Here is a 21176-nt window from a genome sequence, read left to right as displayed (position 1 = left end):
TCGGCTAGGGTGACAAAACAGCAGCATGCTTCTTGCGGAGCTGTAGCGCGACGCACGCTCCACCTGTCGACAAGAAACTACTCGTCAGTCGGGTGACCCATGCGTAGAGTTGAGTTGTAAAACCGCCGTACACTACCACAGACTATCGTAAGTAAGCATATACTATGGTCGTATTAACCACCTTCGCTAGGACATTGCCTAGAACGGCAGTGCGGGTCTCCCGCATCGTCCCCTACGCTCTGTCAAGGAGTATCGGACCTCATCATCATCATCATGTTAGTATTCCTAACAGCTTTGGTCCACTAAGGCCGTACCCACGTTACCTATACGTTGAGTCTGTTGCATACCTGTCGGGCGTTATGAGATAACTATCGCTTTCTTTACATATGTGATCAGAGTCTTACTAGATTCCCCTAAAAACCACAGGCCCTAAACCGTCTGGGAACTGAAAGAGGGTATATAAAGGTCCACGTAACCTACGGAACATTTTTGTTCCTCGTAGTTATCCTCCTGTCTGTTACTTAAAATAAACAGTATTTACAGCAAAATTGAACTTGTCAATGTTTAATTCAGGTTTTATTCAAAAATTTTTCGATGTGTAACGCGGAACAGAGGGATGTTGTAGCAAAAATAAAGAAAGCAATGCAGGTGTATCACATAGCGCTAGAAAACGCAATTTCCCGTAAAAAAAAAAAACGCCTAAGATAAAACAAACCACAAATCAAAATATATCAAAGATCATTTCATCACTTCAATATTTCGCCTAACTTCTACAAAACGTGTTTCTGTTATTCGTAAACAACTTTTGTATTTATCAAAAATAACAGGAAACTCTTGCCTTTAATCATGACGAAGGAAGTTCCATAACGACAAAAATTTTATATATGAAAATGTTTGTTCATGTAAGCTGTACCTGCATAAAAAAAATTGCTCTTCTTATACAAAAGCGCTGAAGTTACATAATCAATCGATTTTTATGACCTATAAAATACAATTTGTACTGACGTGTGGTTGTAATGTGCAAAACAAACAACCAAAAAACAAAGAAATCGTCACCTCCCAGTTTCTCTCTTACACATTCATTTATGCATCTTTCTCCCCGATACTACAGGTAACCCTACCATTTACTACGTCATTTATGTACTGATCAAAACTACCGAACCGTAGTTTCGAAAGAGAATAATTCTATACGTGAGGTATGTGACATGCGACGAAAAGTGGACGATTGGCAAAATGGCTTTATTTATTGAAGTTTATCGTAACTCACCTGACCTGTAGGACATTAAAATTAGAGAGTGCGAAACGATAAGTTGGAGCGTTTCGTCTAAAAATATGAGTGTAACGTTTACTAATCAAATAAGAAAATCAAAAATTTACAGCCTGCATTCCATTCCAAACGTAAAAAATCATCAGTAGTAAACGAAAAGTGGTACATTCCCGGGGAAAAAGGGGAAAATGTTGTGCGTATGACCTATGTACCGGGTTTCCCTCCTAATAGTCGTTAGTCGCATTTTCTCTCGTATCTCAGCAGATATATGCAATTTTACTTTTGCAATGTGTAGCTGGAGTCAGCTCAAACAAATATTGCTCATCACGTTGTAACACCTTTTTTCGACCTATTTTGTATATGTATCGATATTTCTACGTCAGTTTGTAGTGTTTCTTATGTAGAGTATTGTAACTATCATGGAAATCCTTTGACTATGTATACATGTTTCAGTTACGTGAAATTTTCAACGATGTTGTTTAAAATGTGGTTGTGAATTTAATTAAGTACTGGAATTATTGTTTTATAATGTGCTGTAAATGACTTGGTCCATAGTTAGGGAACCTAGAGTTGAATGTAAAAGATGTAGGGAAGCCCCGCAGCTACGGAAGTAGCCTGGCGGAGTGGAAAAGGTGTGGTTGGCGCGCAAGTGGCAACTCGTTCTTTGTGACGGGTAAGGAGTCTGGGCTGAGCAGTGCTGTGGTTAACATCCTGTTAGCAGTAGCGGATCATTGTGGCTCATATACCTGGAGTTTTGAGGCCAGAAGAGCTTAAGGGCAGTATTTATGGGCCTCGGATACTGCATTTGGTGATACCATTATCATGGCATGGTTTTTGGCCCTATAAATATAATTCCGACGCCAAGAAAATAAATAACAGGGCGAGGGAAACAGTATTGCTGTGACTGCACCACCGTCAGGTTAACACCCACTGCAAATCACGCCACCAGCACCACCATCCTTCCACTAAATTGTTTATATTTGGCACACTGTAAATGGACCAGGTATTTGTGAAATTTGGTTGATTTTATAATAATAATTGTGGTGTTGCTAAAAACTCTATCTTACACCCATGATTACCCCAAATCACAAATCTGGACAGGAATCCTATCCTAGTGAATTTAATTCCTAGTGTCCTAATTTATTATGAGAAAGTGGTTGAAAGTGAATTTAATGTTGTGCTGTCATTTGCACAGCCAATTATACTTTTGAGTAGGTCAAAAGACTGCTTATGATAGCACATTTATTATTTAAAGAGTTGTAGTTTATTGTGCTTTCCTTAGTTAATATTTAATGATAAGAATACTTACCATTTCTCATACATACTGGTGTAGTTTTGTTGATGAGCATGGTTCTACAAACCATAAAAGTTCAAGCGTCCTCATGTACCAGACTAGTTAGTTAATGAAGCAATGCAAAGGCTCCTTCAGAGCCAGTGTAGTTAGATTTGCATTCTGTTTAATTGAGTCAAACCGAGTTTAAGAAAGAGCTATTTACTGTGTTATCTATTCTAATTCAAGTTGGTTAACGCACAGGCATAGAGACTCTGTACTAAACAATGAAGTTATAGATTATGATCATTAGCAGACCCACTGATTTAAATTCAGAATCATTTCAATCTTTTCCATGTTAAGTATTGCTACTAGTTTCATGTGTGCCGGTAATTGGTTTTAGAAACTGTTACACCTAGTTCATTTAAGTTACGTGTTGTTGAGAGGCATATGTTACTATTTTCATGTGTGTCGGTAATTGATTTTATAAACTGTTACACCTAGTTCATTTAAGCTACGTGTTGTTGAGAGGCATATGTTACTATTTACTCATTGGCCATAAGTTTGTTAGTAGCACATTTATCTGCAATGTTAGGTTACTGCGTTGTAGTATGAACAGATACAAGGAAAGAGTTTAGTTTGTGTGTCAAGGAAGGTTAGGTTAGCCTTAGCACTGCTTCTGCTTTTTGATGTTGCTTGACACTAGAATGCCTAATTAGGTTGGCGACCGGTTTTAATATTTAATGTTATAATTTGTTTTCGTATTGGAAAACGTCTGTTCCTGACACACCTGTTTACTGTTGTTTATGCTCTGCTGGAGTATTTCGGAAACGATTCCCAGTTTCATTGTTCTGTTTCCATTAGGTTATCTCACGGTCACAACTTCCAAAAATTCCTCGCAGAGCTACAACGTTAGCATCAATTGTAGTTTAAGGCGACCGGTGCAACCGTTACAACATCTTTTATGTGACGTCCAGCCTTGACGAAAACAGTTGGTTTGTTTCCCATTTTAAATAAAATGATATCTAAAGCGGAATTTTACGTGTCCATTCTACAGAGTGGTCGCAAAATAGTCTATAGAGATGTTTGTTTTATCGATGTGTATTAACGGGGACAGAAAAACGGGAAGAATAGCCCGTTTTCCAGCAGCAACTGAGCAGCGCTGCTGCTTGATGGTAGCAGCCAGGGTGGTGCTGTCGCTGTTGGAGTACTTGTTATTTTTCGCAATTTACATTCCCTGTTAATACATTTCGATAAAACAAATAACGCATTAGACTAATCTAGTACCGCGCTATCGAATGGGCCTTTAAAATTCCGCTTTAAAATTCATTTTGTTTGTAACGGGAAACGAATCGAGACTGTACGTTGCATGGAACACTGGTTGGGCAGTATTTGTTTGGGCTCACTCCAGTTACACACTGGAAAACGAAACTGAAAATATATTCTGAGGCACCACAGAAAACGCGCCTCATCACTCTTATGAGGGACGCCCTGTACATGCAACAGCTTCTAATGGCGCTGTTTTCGTGGTTTCGGTATACAAAATCATGGAGAACACGCATTGTAGTCCTCCATACTTGTGGGATAATTCTTAACGTACTTAATTCACAGATCCTGAACATGTACGTTACTGAAGAATAACTGCAGACTGAAGCTATACGTCTCTGAAAGTCACTAATTGATGTGTCGCTCACAATGACACAGGGAATACAGGAATTAAAGTTAACAAATGTGTATTGACCAAGGAAAGAAACGTCTACTTCGACGATAATAGTAAAATCACTATTGCAGAGTCTCACAGGTATGAAGACTTGACAGAAAGTTGATTCTAGTGCCTGATAAAGCCACGAAATTAGATTCTTCATAGACAAATACAATTGTACTGAAAATATTCGATGTCCGATGAAGCTGTCCTGAGTAACATCATTATAGGAACAGAAAAGTCTATCCTGGATTCAGAAAACAACGACAGTTGCTGAATACAACGTCGTCGGTCCATACGATGAACTTCGAGAGCGTTCTAAGACGAGTAGCACCCGCGCGGAGGCTATGAGAGGCTCTCAAAGCCGGAAGAACTGACCTGTGCAGCTTTTGTGTGTGTGTGTGTGTGTGTGTGTGTATGTGCAGGTTTCAATACAGCGTCACCGGTCTTACTGTCTTGGTGGATGGTAAAACTGCCGCGCGGGATTAGCCGGGCGGTCTGAGGCACTGCAGTCATGGACTGTGTGGCTGGTCCCGGCGGAGGTTCGAGTCCTCCCTCGGACATGGATGTGTGTGTTTGTCCTTAGGATGATTTAGGTTAAGTGGTGGTAAGCTTAGGGAATGATGAACTTAGCAGTTAAGTCCCATAAGATTTCACATACATTTCAACACTTTTTTTATGGTAAAACTGTTCCGTCCTACAATGATGTCATTTCAAAGACATCACTGGAGTGCACGCTGAAGATGCGGTGGGACATGAAGTCCCATACCACCCTTCGACTGTGGAAGTTCAAGCTGCAGGCAAGAGGTAACATAGCTACTAATTACATTAGGTACCAACATTGGTGGTTTACGATGGTCGACACCCACTGTGTGGTCAAATCAACACTAACGCTTCATTGGTGCCCGTAACAGGGCTTTCTTAGCCATGATCGGAATCTGAGTCCTCAAGGATGGTGAGAGGAACAGGGTGTCGCTGCCAGTGCCGGAGAGTCGTTAGTTAGTTAGTTAGTTACGTGTTCCATTGATCAATAGCATGGAAAAATCGTTATGATGTGGAACGTGTCAAATGCACGAGAAATGCGCACAGGAAACAAGTTTTTTTCTTTTTTTACATTATAGTGTTATACCTAAATATTTCTGTTATCCATCCCATTCCCTTAAATGGCACAAAATGCATATATTATGTCTCCAGATTTATTTACTCATATTCAAAAATTCATCTATGGTATAGAAAGAGTTGTCAAGGAGGTATGATTTCAATTTGTTTTTGAAACTATTACTGCTGTCTGTCAGACATTTTATTTCATCTGGTAATTTATCAAAAAGTTTTGTAGCAGCATATTTTACCCCTTTCTGTGCCAAAGATAGGTTAAGTAAAGGATAGTGTAGGTCTTTCTTTTTTCTGGTATTGTAATCATGAATGCCGCTGTTGATTTTAAACTGGTCCATGTTGTTCAGAAAAAATTTCATTACTGAGTAAATGTACTGTGAAGCAGTTGTAACAATTCCTAACCTTTTAAACAGATGCCTACAAGATGTGCGACTATGAACCCCACACGTTATTCTGACTACTTCCTTTTGAGCAGTGAATACCTTTTGCCTAAGTGTTGAGTTGCCCCAGGATAATATTCCGTATGAGATCAGAGAGTGGAAGTATGCAAAGTATGTTAGCTTACTAATTTCTACATCCTCAAAATTGGCAATTATTCTGATTGCAAAAGTTGCTGAACCTAGTCGCTTTAGGAGATCCAAAATATGAATTTTCCAATTAAGATTCTCATATATATGTACACCCAAAAACTTAGTATGCTCTACCCTGGCTACTAACTTCTTTTGATGTGTTATGTTTATTGAAGGAATTATACTTTTTGCAGCAGAAAATTGGATGTACTGTGTGTTTTCAAAGTTCAGAGCAATCCCATTCGCCGAAAACCGATTAATAACTTTTCTAAAGACCTTATTTGTATCATTTTCTATCGGACTCTCTTTTACTGGATTAATAATTATGCTTGTATAATCAGCAAACAGTGTCAGGTAAGCATCTTGTTCCACATAAGAATGGAGGTCATTCACATATATCAAGAACAGGACGGGACCCATGATCGAACCTTGTGGAGCACCTAATGTAATTTCACCCCAGTTAGATGAAGTGGCAAACTCCTTTGAGTTGTGCCAATGTTTTGTAAGCCAGCGACCGTGTCGCGAAGGGCTTCCACTTTGGCATAGTAACGCATGGACGTCTTCAGAGTGGCCACGTCCGTTTCCTCGTGGAGGGTAACTACCCTCGTGAGGAGAGGGACATGGAGGCCCCACCGAAGCACCTTATCCTGCAGGCGCTGGAGGGTCTGTATCCGGGAAGCACTAATCGTAGCCCACGCAGTGGAGCCGTAGGTGAGGGAAGTGTGGACAACCGTATGGTACAGACGAAGCCTGCTTTAGAGGTTTGGATACAACGCTTTTATCAGCTTGTGTCCTTTTTGGGTGTCGTATTCTGCATGTCGATGGAAGAGCAGTTTTTTATCCTTCCGGACACCTAGATATTTGGTATCAGGGGACCATGGGACCTGGACGCCTGCAATAGTGATGTGGCGGAGCATGGGACGCCGTTTAGTGAACTAGACTGCCATAGCTTTGGCGGCATTGAAGGCACTCTTTTTTGAACGACACCAGGTCACTATCGCGTCCACCTGCCTCTAGAGACGAGCATTGAGCTGGTCCGTGTTGCGGCCGGTTGTATAGAGCACCGTATCATTGGCGCATTGCGCCAGGTGGCAGTCCGGGAGAACTGTCATATCATTAAGATAAATGTTAACCTGTGCACTTTTTTTTTTTTTTTTTTCTTTATTGTGATTTCATGCCCCTGCCCCATATGGGCAGGGGAGGGCTGTCAGCAGCACAATCCGCCGCTCTTCAGCCGAGTGACATGACAACTAAAAGAAGAATAAAATAATACATACATAAGGAGGTAAAAAAAGGGGAACATAAAACAGAGTAAAGGGAGAAAATGGAGGTAAAAATCACTGACATGTAGAAGTTCATTGGGGACAGTTAAAATAGTCACCAGAAAGTTAAAAAACACAGTTGGCGATTCTTAAAACACAGAGAAGACACTGGATGCACATGCACAGTTTAAAAGTTGGCCACAGTATTAAAAACACTCCGAAGACAACACACTTAAAACCCACTTGGAGCACACACGACGAAGAGTAAAACTACCAGGCGGGACCTGCCGAGGGAAAGGGCAGAGAGGATGGAAAAGGAGGGGAGAGCATGGGGCAGCTGGGGAAGCGGCGGGAGGAAGAGAGGAGGGGCAACTGTGGGTTCACGAAGAGGCAGGAGACACATGGGGCGGGAGAGGAAAAGGGAAGACAGGGCAGGAGGGAGCGCAGAGACACCGAAAGAAGGCACAAGAGATGGACGGGGAGTAGGAGGGGAAATCCGCTGAGAAGGAGGGAGGGGGAGGAGACGGAGCCTTGAGGAGGAGGCAGGAAGAGGGGGTTAGAGTTGGTAGGAAGGGTAGATATCAGGGCGAAGCTCATATCCGGGAGTGGTAGACGGTGGAAGTTGTGTTGGGAAAGGAGATGGAGGGTGTGGAGATGGAGAGAGGGAGGGACACAACGGTAAAGGCGCGGCAACTGGTTGGGAGTGGAGAGGAAGGGAGACACCAGGGGGTGAGGGGGATCAAGGCGGCGGACAATATATAGTGTGCGGATGTGTTCAAGGAAAAGGAGAAGGTGGGGGAAAACCTATGCACCTCTGCTGCCGACCTTTATAGCGGCCGGCGACGGAATACTCGCGGCACTGTTTTCTGATCACGTGTGTGGCGGACGCGAATAGGTCCCTTGGAAGAGGCGGCCTCTGGTAGCGCTGGTACCGCCATCTTGTGTCCGTCCGTTACTGCCACAGGGCCAGAGAGCGAGCTCGTAACTCTGAGCTGTGCGGGGGCCGTGTAGGCTGCACGCGTGCCCGAGGTGCGCGAAGGATTTGCCAATCGCTTTTGCGAAGATCTCAGGTAACATGCCTCGTAAACGCGCCTCGCAACGTGCTGTTCAGAAGATATCTCCACCCCGTCGTACTGTTACGGATTTATGTACAGCCCTGCAGGATTCATGGTGTCAGTTCCCTCCAGCACTACTTCACACATTAGTCGAGTCAATGCCACGTCGTGTTGCGGCACTTCTGCTTGCTCGCGGGGGTCCTACACGATATTAGGCAGTTCTACTAGTTTATGTGGCTCTTCAGTGTATGACTTTCAAAATGAACATTTTATAAATAGTACTAGAGAAACCGGTATTTGGAAAGAAATTCCCAAGGAAACAGGAGTAAACATAACGTTGCGCATCCCTAAAAATTACACAACTTTTTTTTGTGAAACGACGGTAAGGACTTATCTTATTGACTACAAGTTAATAATTACATTCTTTTAACTTCTTATTTCCTCTTCGACGAACTCCCCTGTTTACACGTCGTTTTGCCAGATCAAACTACCGTCCGGGTAATTGGAATAATCTTTCAGTCTGCCCACTGTTCAAAAAATGTTCAAATATGTGTGAAATCTTATGGGACTTAACTACAAAGGTCGTCAGTCCCTAAGCTTACACACTACTTAACCTAAATTATCCTAAGGACAAACACACACACCCATGCCCGGGGGAGGACTCGAACCTCCGCCGGGACCAGCCGCACAGTCCATGACTGCAGCGCCTTAGACCGCTGGGCTAATCCCTCGCGTCTCTACCAACTGTCTGGACAGAGTTATTTACGCAATTGTTCCCTATATGAGGACGTTCTCGTATTTGTGTCTCTTTAGTCTCTCCTTCGTCATTATTTACGGGTTCTTCCGTTACTTATTGGTAGAAAAATTCCATATTTAAGGTTCAATAACCAGCTCATTGTTTTTGTTCTTCTGGTTTTTGTTTATTTGAAACTAGTTTTCAGCTTGTTAGGCCATCTTCAGGAAACAACTGACTAGCGTGTGAAAGGGACATTGATCCTTAGGTAGCCAAACACTGCAGACAAGGATACAATCACATCCATGGAGTATTGTGCATCAATCTTCTTTCTTAACGTTGAAATTACATTTAACACTATCTCAAGCACAATAAATAATTAAGCTACACAATATTACAGGTTGAATTGTTATAACATTTCTTTTTCTTTTATTTGGGTCCTCACGTTTCGTGAGAAACTGTTAAATTGAGCACTCTTCATTTAAGTTGTGCAACAGAGACGTTTTTTAACATCGTAAGCTAAACTTTCGGCAATGAACAGTATTACACGCAGTAAATAAAATACATAATTTTACAGTATTACAGGTTATATGGTAACGATGACATAGTTTATGAGGTCGTGACATTGGTTGAGAACTACAGTATCTAACTCAGCAGTAGTAACTTATGTTGAGCAACAAACATGTTTTACATTGTAAATAACATTTTTATGAAACGGGCAATATTAAACATAAGATGGTTAAAATATACAATATTTAGTGTTACAAGTTATATATTTGATGTTTGTGGGGTAAGCAAGGTAAGCAATAGGAAAGTCTATTGTGTTTTGATTTCGTGTAGCAATATGCGTCATTGTGACGGTTTGTGGGTATGTGGATGGCTGGCTGGAACATGTGAGTCTTAAAAATGGCGATGTGCTCAACCGTAATTGGTCATTTACAACCAGCTAGGGATTTTGAGCTAAATTTCGATTTACTTCAAGTGTTTCTAATAGGCTTAGTTTTCTTGTTTGTGAGCCACATGTCACTGTATCTTGTCTGAGAAAATTGAGCAGTACATAAATCGCAAGAATCACGTTCTCTACGTTTTCCGAACTGAGACATATCTTGCGACAGTGAATCCTAAATTTTTGGCACAGTACTCCAACAGTGTTTTCTGAAACTCTACGGGTTCAGATATGTCTGTAACCGTATACTTGTTTCGATTGGTCACATCATTGTGTACCAGGATAAGATCTCTTCAAATAGGTTTTTAATGGAAAAGCTTCACGTCGTGCTATGCCGCTCTGGTGGAATGCAGTTCCGCTCACAAGGAAAGATTCTCGGCTCGAACAGCAATTCGGTGTTCCAATTGTATTTAGAAGTTTTACCTACCACTGTGATTAGGATGGTGAAGGCAATTAATCGTGTTACTCTCACTTTGCCCACTGTCGGACTTTAACAATATACGTGAGGTTGCTCAACAAAACGAATGAAACAATATGCAGAATCACAATAGGCACATTCGGCGAAAGCATAATCTGGACAATCCTCAGAAGCACATTCTTGAGATGCGAAATCCAATGCCACTTGTATGACATTCTTAAATTCAGAATCACGTGGGGAAATATTGAACGCAACCGCTTACCAGGAATATTGAAGCATAGGTTGGTACACTGGAGCAGATAGCTGGTTAAGAGTAACAGAATGCATTTTAGTTATGAAAATTCTATTTCCTACTTTAGTGTCTAAGCCATTGCAGAGAGTGCTAATAGAGCCTGTTATCCATCTGGCATATATTTTATATGGCCGGAAGAAATATGCGATCAAAGACTGCACGTATTTTGTTGTTTTTGGCGGAACGGTCATGCATTCATTGTCTTTAAACGCAAATGAATCATGCAGTATTGTTGGGTCCTTGTGAACACTCTAACAATCACAAATATGGTTATCTGCAATAGTGTCGTTAACAACATTCACGAAAAACGATTTTAAATGGTCTTTTCACGTTTTGCCACTTGAGCTAGCTTCCTAGTGTACGTTTGGTGGAAGACTGTATTCAATAGCCTTTTTAACTTTCGGGCCGAAGACTTTTTCTAAAGACAAATATGCAGTTTTTTGTTAGGTGCCAAGTCATTGAAAGTCCAACATCTGTTGTATAACTAGGAGTTGTATTGTATGCAGACTATATCCTTAGATAATGTCGTACCAGAAGTTTGTTCATAATTAAATCCACTTTGATTAATGTTAGAAATGTAGCGTGGCTGTATCTGAAAATTTGAAGTTTGAGTTCGACAAAACGGGCCCCAGGCTGGCGAATATCTTGGTCTTCTTGTACATCTTTGGCTGTCATGAGAGCATTGATGTATCCATGACACATTTTGTATTCTTTCTTGAGACGTGGTATGAAAGCTGCAGTACATTTAAACTACGTGTGCCCAGTTTCTCTTGGTATTTGTATTGCCTAAAATTTCAGGTACCAGTGATGAACACATTCTGCTTCACTACGTTGATTGCCTCTCCGTAGTACAATACTTCGCGTGGTTGCAGTGGGGTGGAGCGAGTGACAAACAGCCGGTGTGCGCGAATGTTTAAAAGCTGTATTCTCAGGGGTCCATAGCTATATACTATCAGAAGTATGGCTCAAAGTTTCGCGCTGGGGCTGGTATCTTCCTAGTGAGCTTTTTCTCCTTCAAGTATGAGATCAAGTTGGCAATGTTTCCTTACAAGATATTCTGTGATCGGTACAGTGGACTTAATTACGATCTACCGTAGTTATCGTGGATCTGCTAGACACTCTTACATGTGCACCATTCAGGATACTGTGGATTTAGGCCAACTCGCATACATGTGTTTGAAATAAACTATTGTAATAATTTAACTTAAATTGTGAGCTTTAATGTGTCTCTAGACACGAATTACTGACATTACCTTCTTGCTTATCGGATTGAGACGTTGCGAGCAGTATGCGTTTCCCTTCTTGGTTTTAACACCTAGTGATGACTCATTTGATTTAGGAGTTAATTTTGGTGTGGTACATTGGAGCTCCTTTCGTGACCTTGCAAAGAATAAAAAAGGATAGCATAAATAGAGGTGGTAAAAAAAGGGGCACCGCAGCAACGACTATTCAAACTTCTACTAAAAAACTCTTAAACTAACAAATCTCTTACGTTAATTTAAAAAGTAATTCAAGGATATTTGAATGTACATCTGAAAAATATATCTTATCTGGAAATTCACAGGACCATTTTCGTGACTGCTTATTCGAACAACTATTATACTACATAGGGACACCATTCAGTGACGTCATCCTTCAGTTCACGACTCACATCCACACAAAACATGCGTAAGACGCACAATACATCAAGAGAAAACAAAACGAAAGAAAGATAAGAAGCAGCTGTCGGAGGCAGTCTCTGTTACTGTCAGTTTCAGACGTCGGTTGCTCATGTAGGGCTGCATTATTAACTTTGTTTTCACAAATTTCTTGCTGTCTAAAATCATTTATTTGATTACACTGATAAGTATGTGACTGACTTAACCAAATTATGTGCTGTGCACGGAAATTGCTGATTTTAGCAAGAGTAACTAATTTCAAGTCCTACAAAAAAAAAAAAAAATAAGATTCTTCCTCGTGCTTGCAGTATGTAGGATTTTCATGTTCGTATTTATGTGGGTTAGTGAATGTTCGGCTAGGTGCGATTTCTGACAACGACATGCTTACTGGGGAAACCGACTTTATGAGTCACATTTTTTTTCTAACTTGTTAGATGCAGTCGTGTTTGTAACCATTGCCATCGTCAAAAGATGAAGAATCCCTTCTTGTGATTGATAACTTTTATTTCTTTTATTGGTTGTGCCTCGCTATGGTGCACTTGTTTATCACTTTTTGTTCTTCCTTTGCTCTCAGTATCTCGTCATTCGTTCGCTGTCTTCCTTTTTAGGTACTTATACCAAACCTAAATTTTGTCATGTTAGTTTCTCAGCAAATTTTGTGAAATAGTGCTCTAAATTAATAATGATTGACTTCTTCACGAATGCTAGTTTATTTTATGTCTTCATTAATTTGTATTACACACTTTTTTTACGATAAGGCCAAGACTACAATTTTCTTTGAAAGCCTGTTGCTTTTTTTTTTTTTTGTAATTTGATAGTTTCCTTGTGATTTTCTGTTCATACAAATTTCGTTTCCTCATTCTGGTCCCAAGAATTTTCGTTTCTGGTTTTTTCAATGATTTTTATATGGGACTGCTAGGAATTATCACAGCTTCAGGAGCGTGAATAGGTTCTGTTTTAACAACTGTGCTGTAATGTTGTAATTTTGTATTTGATGATACAGACTGTTTTGTTCTACCTGTTGCAGATAGGTTCGTGTGGTGTTTGTAGCTTTGGAAATCTTGCCAACTCTGGCCCGCTGATTGAAAATTTGTCCTAGATGCTTGAATTGATTATTTGGGAGACTTTTCCGAAATTTGTGGTTGAAAACACTCTTGAATTTGATCTGGTCCATAATGCGACCTGGAATATGTAATTTTGAGTCCAGTTTCTGGCGCTTTTTCGTGGTGTCTGTAATGTGTCCTTTGTCGGGAAGCAGTGAGTAAATACGAAATTGATAGAGTGAAATGAATCTGCTCAACAGTATGCACTGCTTGAATTAAAGGTTTGCCGTCGGAAGGACGCATCACAGAAGCGATAGCACGACGTATTCGATTTACGTCCAACCATATTAATTATCTCGTTGAGTATTAACGTGAGTACCTGTAACAAAAAAATTAAATCGCTGTCGCTTACTGATTGGTGAGTGTATCAGGCCGTGGATGTTGATGAACGTACTATTGTTCGATAAGTAAACTACACGTGAAAAGTCTTACTTTAATTTCTACCGTAAATAGTGGTAGCAATACTGGATCGGACTTCGTATTTAAAAACGCAGATTCTATTCGTAATACAATGCTCAAACAGTAAGACGCGATCCGCGATCGGACTGACTGCTTTCGAACAATGTTCAGTTCTTCGTGACACATAGTCCCTAAAACAGTAAATACACAACATAGAAACATATGTGAGAGATCCATAGGTGACCACATTAACGGTAGATACACTTCATAAAGATGCCAAGTTATTATTCAGAGCAATATATACTTCAAGATTAGGCTGTTACTCATACCTACGTCTGTTTTGTGAGGACGGACCAACGAGAAGGTTAACGGAAGGAGCTTCTTCCCTCAACCAACTTCTACTGTTTAACAACTGACAGTTTTTCATTTATCAGTACCTTGCCCCTTTACTGTTGTTGAGTCGTGTATTTTCTTTTTATCTTACGCTTGGATGGATGTACGTTTTATTATATCAGTACGGATAAATAAAAAAAATAACGTAACAGTATTTTATTTCTTACACTCGAAGTTATCTACAGACTGAATGGTGTACAGTTACAGTTTTAATTCATACGAGATAATACTTTTTTAAAACTGGCAGTTCGTGCGAAATCTGAGAATGAACAGCAGTTTCGTATTACCAGCTCGAAACACAGCGCTAGCTGTGCGTGTTTTGGAGTGTGTGTCGGTTGCCAATGCCCCAGATGGGCGCGTATCCTAGAGCACAGGCCAGCTGCTCAGACGGACGCTGAGACCGCTTACGTTATCGGATGGGAAATCCGCTGTGGACGCCTTCCCAGGCACGAGGTGTCTCTTCGCCTCCGCAGACAGCTGCCGCCCTTGTGCTGAGGACATCCTCCGTCTGATAGCACCCACTCGGTCTGTGGTCAGCCAAGCAGGGCCTCGTTCAATACCAGTCAGAAGGGCTAGGCGGCGCCGCTTCTGCTGCCTGCTGACCTAAGGCGTGGGCAATAGGGGCACACACACACACACGCCAGACACTGTGCGTCCGGTTTTACGACTGATTTGAAATTACCGTCCGCCGTACCCATCTTGTCGTAACCTTTTCATTACTACGTGCACTTTTATATGGCAGGGTCCTTAAAGGTAAGACCGGAGTGACAAGGGACGCCTCTCGGCTCGTACAGGAATTTGTTGTTAAACATTAGTACACAGACCCACCTCACATTACTAACCACGCATGCCACGGCGTGTGATCGTGTTGCTCTTGGTTTGTATACAACAGTGCTTGTAGTCTCGGAGGAGAGGGCAGGGAGGGTTAACACGGCAGTCAGACAGTTACCTCAGCAAGCAGTTGATGTGTTTAGTATACGTGTGTCAGTAATATCATACACACACAACAAACATGAATGAAATCATTACTGTTCTGTCCTGGAATATTTGGACCGTTTTAAGTATTGCGGTACTCAAATAAGAAGACGTTATCTAACGGAAGACGGTACAGGACAGGATGATGACACTTTCTCAATGTTTTTGGTGGATCTGATAATTTAGAAACATGAATATTGATTTTAATGCTCAACTGAAGCTGCAATGGATAGCATAGTGGATGAAGAAAACTACTTTATAGACGATAACGAGGATAGTAGTGTTCAAGACTGTAATACTATAATACTAGTGGCACTGGTGCAAATCCCTCAAAGAGAAGCTAACAGTTCTAATGACTATGAATCTTCACCAGAAACTAAATCCAATAATGTTAGCATTTTAACAAATCTTTCGGAAGAACATCTTGAACGTATTTATAATCGTATTTATAATGATTATCATACACCTTCAAATACTGATCAGGAACGTGTTGTTTTATGCCAAAAGAGTCAACCTCACATGCAGGGTGTTCGATATTGTTTTAGTTATACATACCTTACAATGAAAATGGATAAGCCTAAGCAACTAAAGGAACGTTATGAGCTGAAGTAAATGATTTTCGATGTATAATGTAATCATGCCAACAGCACTGCTAAATAGCACAACTCAAATGTACTTCAGTTTAATTTTCAATCCAAACAAAATTACGCACAACAGCGATGTTAATAATAAAACAGCGTTACGCCATTCCTTAATGACACGCATATTCACTTCATTCATTTACACTGCATTTGTAATTGCTACTCTCTCTCTCTCTCTCTCTCTCTCTCTCTCTCTCTCTCTCTTTGTCATGAGCTTGTGATTGATTTGATGCGGTTCGCCACGAATTCCTGTCCTATGCCAACCTCTTCATCTCAGAATAGCACTTACAACTTAACGTCCTCATTTATTTGCTGGATGTATTCCAGTCTCTGTCTTTCTCTACAATTTTTGTACTCTACAGCTCCCTCTAGTACCATGAAGTCATGCCCCGACGTCTTAACAGATATTCTACCATCCTGTTCCTACTTCTTATCAGCGTTTTCTATATGTTCCTTTCTTCGCCGATTCTACGGAGAACCTCTTCATCCCTTAACTTACCAGTCCACCTAAGTTTCAACATTAGTCTGTAGCACCACATCTCAAATGCTTCGATGCTCTCCTTTTCCGGTTTTCTCACTACCATGCAATGCTGTGCGCCAAACGTATATTTTCAGAAATTTCTTTCTCATTCTAATAGACTTCTCTTGGCCAGGAATCCCCTTTTTCCAGAGCTAGAATGCTTTTTATGTCCTTCTTGCTCCTTCCCTTATGGGTTATTTTGCTGCCTAGGTAGCAGAATTCCTTAACTTTATCTACTTCGTGATCACCAATCCTGATCTTAAGTTCTTCGCTGTTTTCATTTCTGCTGCTTCTCTTTACTTCCGTCTTTCTTCGATTTACATCAAATCGTTCAAATGGCTCTAAGCACTATGGGACGTAACATCTGAGGTCATCAGTCCCCTAGACTCAGAACTTCTTAAACCTAACTAACCTAAGTACATCACACACATCCATGCCCGAGGCAGAATTCGAACCTGCGACCGTAGCAGCAGCACGGTTCCGGACTGAAGCGCCTAGAACCACTCGGCCACAGCGCTTCGATTTACCCTCAATCCATATTCTGTACTTATTAGAGTGTTCATTGCATTCAGCAAATCCTATAATTCTTCTTCGCATTCGCTGAGGACACCAATGTCATTAGGAAATCTTATCATTGATATCCTTTGGCCTTGAATCTAATTCCAATCATGAATCTTTCTTATACTTCCGTCATTGCTTCTTCGATGTATAGATTGAATAATAGGGGCGAGAGACTACGATCCTGTCTTACACCCTTTTTAATCTGAGGAATTCGTTCTTGGTCCTCCACTCTTACAGTCCACTCTTGCCTCTCTTACATACTGTACGTTACTCGTCTTTCCCTGTAGCTTATCCCTATTTTTCTCAGAATTTCCAACATTTTTGCACCATTTGACATTGTCGAAGGCTTTTTCCTGGTCGGCATATCCTATGATCGTGTCTTGTTTGCAAAATATGGTTCAAATGGCTCTGAGCACTATGGGACTTAACAGATGATGTGATCAGTCCCCTAGAACTTAGAACTACTTAAACCTAACGACATCACACACATCCATGCCCGAGGCAGGATTCGAACCTGTGACCGTAGCGGTCGCGCGGTTCCAGACTGAAGCGCCTAGAACCGCTCGGCCACTCCGGCCGGCGCTTGCAAAATACAGGCGTTCTAAGCAAAGACATTTCTGGCGCCCGCTACTTGTTAGAAACCCCGCATTTTGATACAATGAACAAAGCACTATCGGTTGTTGGTTGATCGATTTTATGAACACAAACTTGTTACTCAATCTCGGGCATCGGCGGCTGTAGCGGGGCGGAGCGAGTTACAAGTTTAATAGCTGTATATTCAGACGGTCGTACAGGCGTGCTTGAAGAACAAGAAATACATCACCCAGAACCTAACTGAGTAAGACACGAAGTGCAGCACCGGACGTACTTCTAGAAGTAGGCTGAGGTTGGCAGCACTTCGGAAGGTCTCAGGTCCGCCCAATTGTAATCACTCATCTTTTAAGTTCGGCCAGTCAGTGTTCGTGAAATATCTCCCCAGCAAACAAGCTCACCTACGCATTGTGCAATTAACATTAATTTTTCCTTCTATTAGTATGTACCGGCAATGTATTCACTACCTACTGAGAGGAATTCCAGTAGGCCCATTTCATTTATTAGTCACTCACTCACCAAATGTTTTATTTATGAAAACGCGATTCGCCATGTTTTGTTCCCACGTGGTTCTATGTTATTTCATAACTAGCCATCCCTGCATAAGAATTCGGTTGGAGCCTTGCGTTCGCTACTCAGGCTTGTAACCTCCCCGCAAAATTTTTAAAGACAACATTTAATAGAAATGGAGCCAAGTGTAACCTCCCCATAAAAATGAATGATAATGAGAATAGAACCTAATGTAACATCCCAGCAAATAAATTTAAAGACAATGACAATTAAATGAAAATTAGCAATCTGACCCAAATGTAAGCTTCGCACAAAAAAAATGTAAATCAAATTAATGATAATGAAATCTCAGTGACAATGAAAACACAAATAGACCGAAATGTCGATCTTAGGCCCTATTCACTAATTAAACTGAAATTCTTACCTAAGTAAAACTGCATCTGCTCTTATTTTTCGCCATAGCTTGGAGGAAATTCATTGCAAAAATTTTGAATTTAAGGGAAACTTTTCTTTAAGGAATAGCAAGGGAATATTTCTCTCATTAAAGGATTCTTTGTTAAAAAATTGCTTTAAAAACAAAATTATTATTGGGGCGATTCTTGCACAAATTAGTTACAGTTAATTTACAACATTGGTTGAGTGCAATGCTGCTTCATTACCTTATTTAAAAATAATATACCTCGTCCTGAATCTTGACCAGAATGCCATGTCGACGCCCGCCGACTGCTCACACACAACTGCTAACCCGCAACTGAACTGCCTCGTAACTCGACTGCCACAGAACTGAACTCTCGCGCGGTCAAGCGCAGACTAGGAATGACAAATAGCTCTCTGGTCAGAGACTCTGCAATGCCTCGCCATCGCTGCTACCGAGTACATACGCGTTTCAGGCTCTAAGAAAGCGTCTCACTCTGGGGCGGTTTGGCTCCGTGAGGTCTCGAAAATTGTACCATCCTCCATTATCAGTCAACGCTCGCCCAATTTCAGAGAAATCGCCTATGACTACCTTCGCCGAAATATTAGGGTTGCACTCATTTATATTGCCCTATAAGCTGAAATGGTAAACAACTTGTGGTATCGATAGCTACGATGCCACAACGTTGGTGCGCTCTGCTAGCTTGGCACTGCAAGAGACACCGACGACATCGCCCTCTAGCCGGCGCTGTGGAGCTCTACGAGCTCCGCTCCAGATTCAGCCCATTTTGATCAAGAGCAGACGGCCGGGACACTTCGCTTCAGCTTCGCTTCCTATACTTTGCTCTACTTACGACGGGTTTAAGGCTTGCTAATCATTACGAAGTTATGTATGCCCCGTATATATTCATGCACCAGTAAACCACTTTTACTTTCTTGCAGTACCGACGTGTATTACCTTTTCCTGCTCATACTCACTTCATTCATTCGGCCAACCTTTCAGTTTTCCGGAACAGACCCACGCGCCGCCTTCCAGGCAGGATACAAAACAACTGACATTTTTTGTTTTGACTACAAGTAACACCTGTAGAGTAAACTGCAGATCTCGAATTTTTATGTGGCCTTAAATTTATCGTTGGCGTATTGAGAACATCTAATTCGCTTAGCTACGAAAATACAGCTTTATAAAGCTATGGATTCAGAAAACCCTTAATAGTCAAGATCGCAAATCTGATTTTATCGGTTACTAGTTTCGGCTTATCTACAAGCTATCTTCAGGTCTTACACAATTTTCTGTAGTCTCCATTCGCCTGTCTTGGCACATTCACACGATTATTTGACATGGTCAAATTCAGAGACAAGCTTTTACACAGCAGATCGCTTATCTCAAAATCTGAACATGTCAAATAATTAGATAAATGTACGAGGTCAGACGAATGGAAAGTACAGAAAACTGCTTATGATCTGAAGATAGCTTGCAGATAAGCCGAAACTAGTATCGATGAAACTATTTTTGCGATCTTGACTATTAAGTGTGTTTCTGAACCCACAGCTTGAACACAGCAGATCGATTACCTACAAATCTCTCACGAAAAAACACAAGACGTAGACTCCGAGAGCCCGAACCTGGCATCACTTGCAACCAAGTACGGCAACATAACGAGTTACACACCTCAAGCATCTACGTGAAATATTGGAAACACTAGCAACGAAAGCATAACTAACAAATGAGGCGCAGGAAAACTGCGTAAGGCTTACATAATTACCTGGCATACGTACAACAAAAAATCGCTGCCCATCAAAGCCAAACTTTGTAACTGCTACACAGTCGTTCTTACAGAAGCACTCTACGCAGAGCAGACGTCAAATGTGTGTGAATTTCTAAGGGATCAAACTGCCCTAGACTTACACACTACTTAAACTAACAACACACACACACACCCACGCCCGAGGGAGGACTCGAACCTCCGGCGGGAGGGGCCGCGCAGTCCGCGACATGGCGCCTTAAACCGCGCGGCTACTTACAAGGGAACCTCCCCATCGCACCCCCCTCAGATTTAGTTGTAAGTTGGCACAGTGGATAGGCCTTGAAAAACTGAACACAGATCAATCGAGAAAACAGGAAGAAGTTGTGTGGAACTATGAAAAAAGTAAGCAAAATATACAAACTGTGTAGTCCATGCGCAAGATAAGAAGCGTCAAGGAGAGCCTCAGCACAGGAGCGCCGTGGTCCCGTGGTTAGCGCGAGCAGCCGCGGAACGAAAGGTCCTTGGTTCAAGTCTTCCCTTCTTTTTTTTTCGCAAAGTTATGATCTGTCCGTTCGTTCATTGACGTCTCTGTTCACTGTAATAAGTTTAGTGTCTGTGTTTTGCGATCGCACCGCAAAACCGTGCGATTAGTAGACGAAAGGACGTGCCTCTCCAATGGGAACCAGTAACATTAGATCGCAAGGTCATAGGTCAACCGATTCCTCCACAGGAAAACACTTCTGATATATTCTATACGACACTGGTGACGGCATGTGCGTCACATAATTGTCTGAAAGTAAAAAATTAAAATATTCACTCAGAGGAAGATTTGAACCTAGGACCTTTCGTTCCGCAACTGCTCACATTAACCACGAGACTACGGAGCTCCTGAACTTAGGTTGTCCTAGATGTTGCATATCTTCCACATGGACTACTCAGTTTGTATATTTTGCCTATTTTTTTCATAGTTCCACGTAACTTCTTCCTGTTTTCTCGATTGATCTGTGTTCAGTTTTTCAAGGCCTATCCACTGTGC

Source organism: Schistocerca americana, chromosome 6 (genome assembly GCF_021461395.2).
Source record: "Schistocerca americana isolate TAMUIC-IGC-003095 chromosome 6, iqSchAmer2.1, whole genome shotgun sequence".
Classification (NCBI taxonomy): Eukaryota; Metazoa; Arthropoda; class Insecta; order Orthoptera; family Acrididae; genus Schistocerca; species Schistocerca americana.
Note: the sequence above shows the minus strand (reverse complement) of the source record.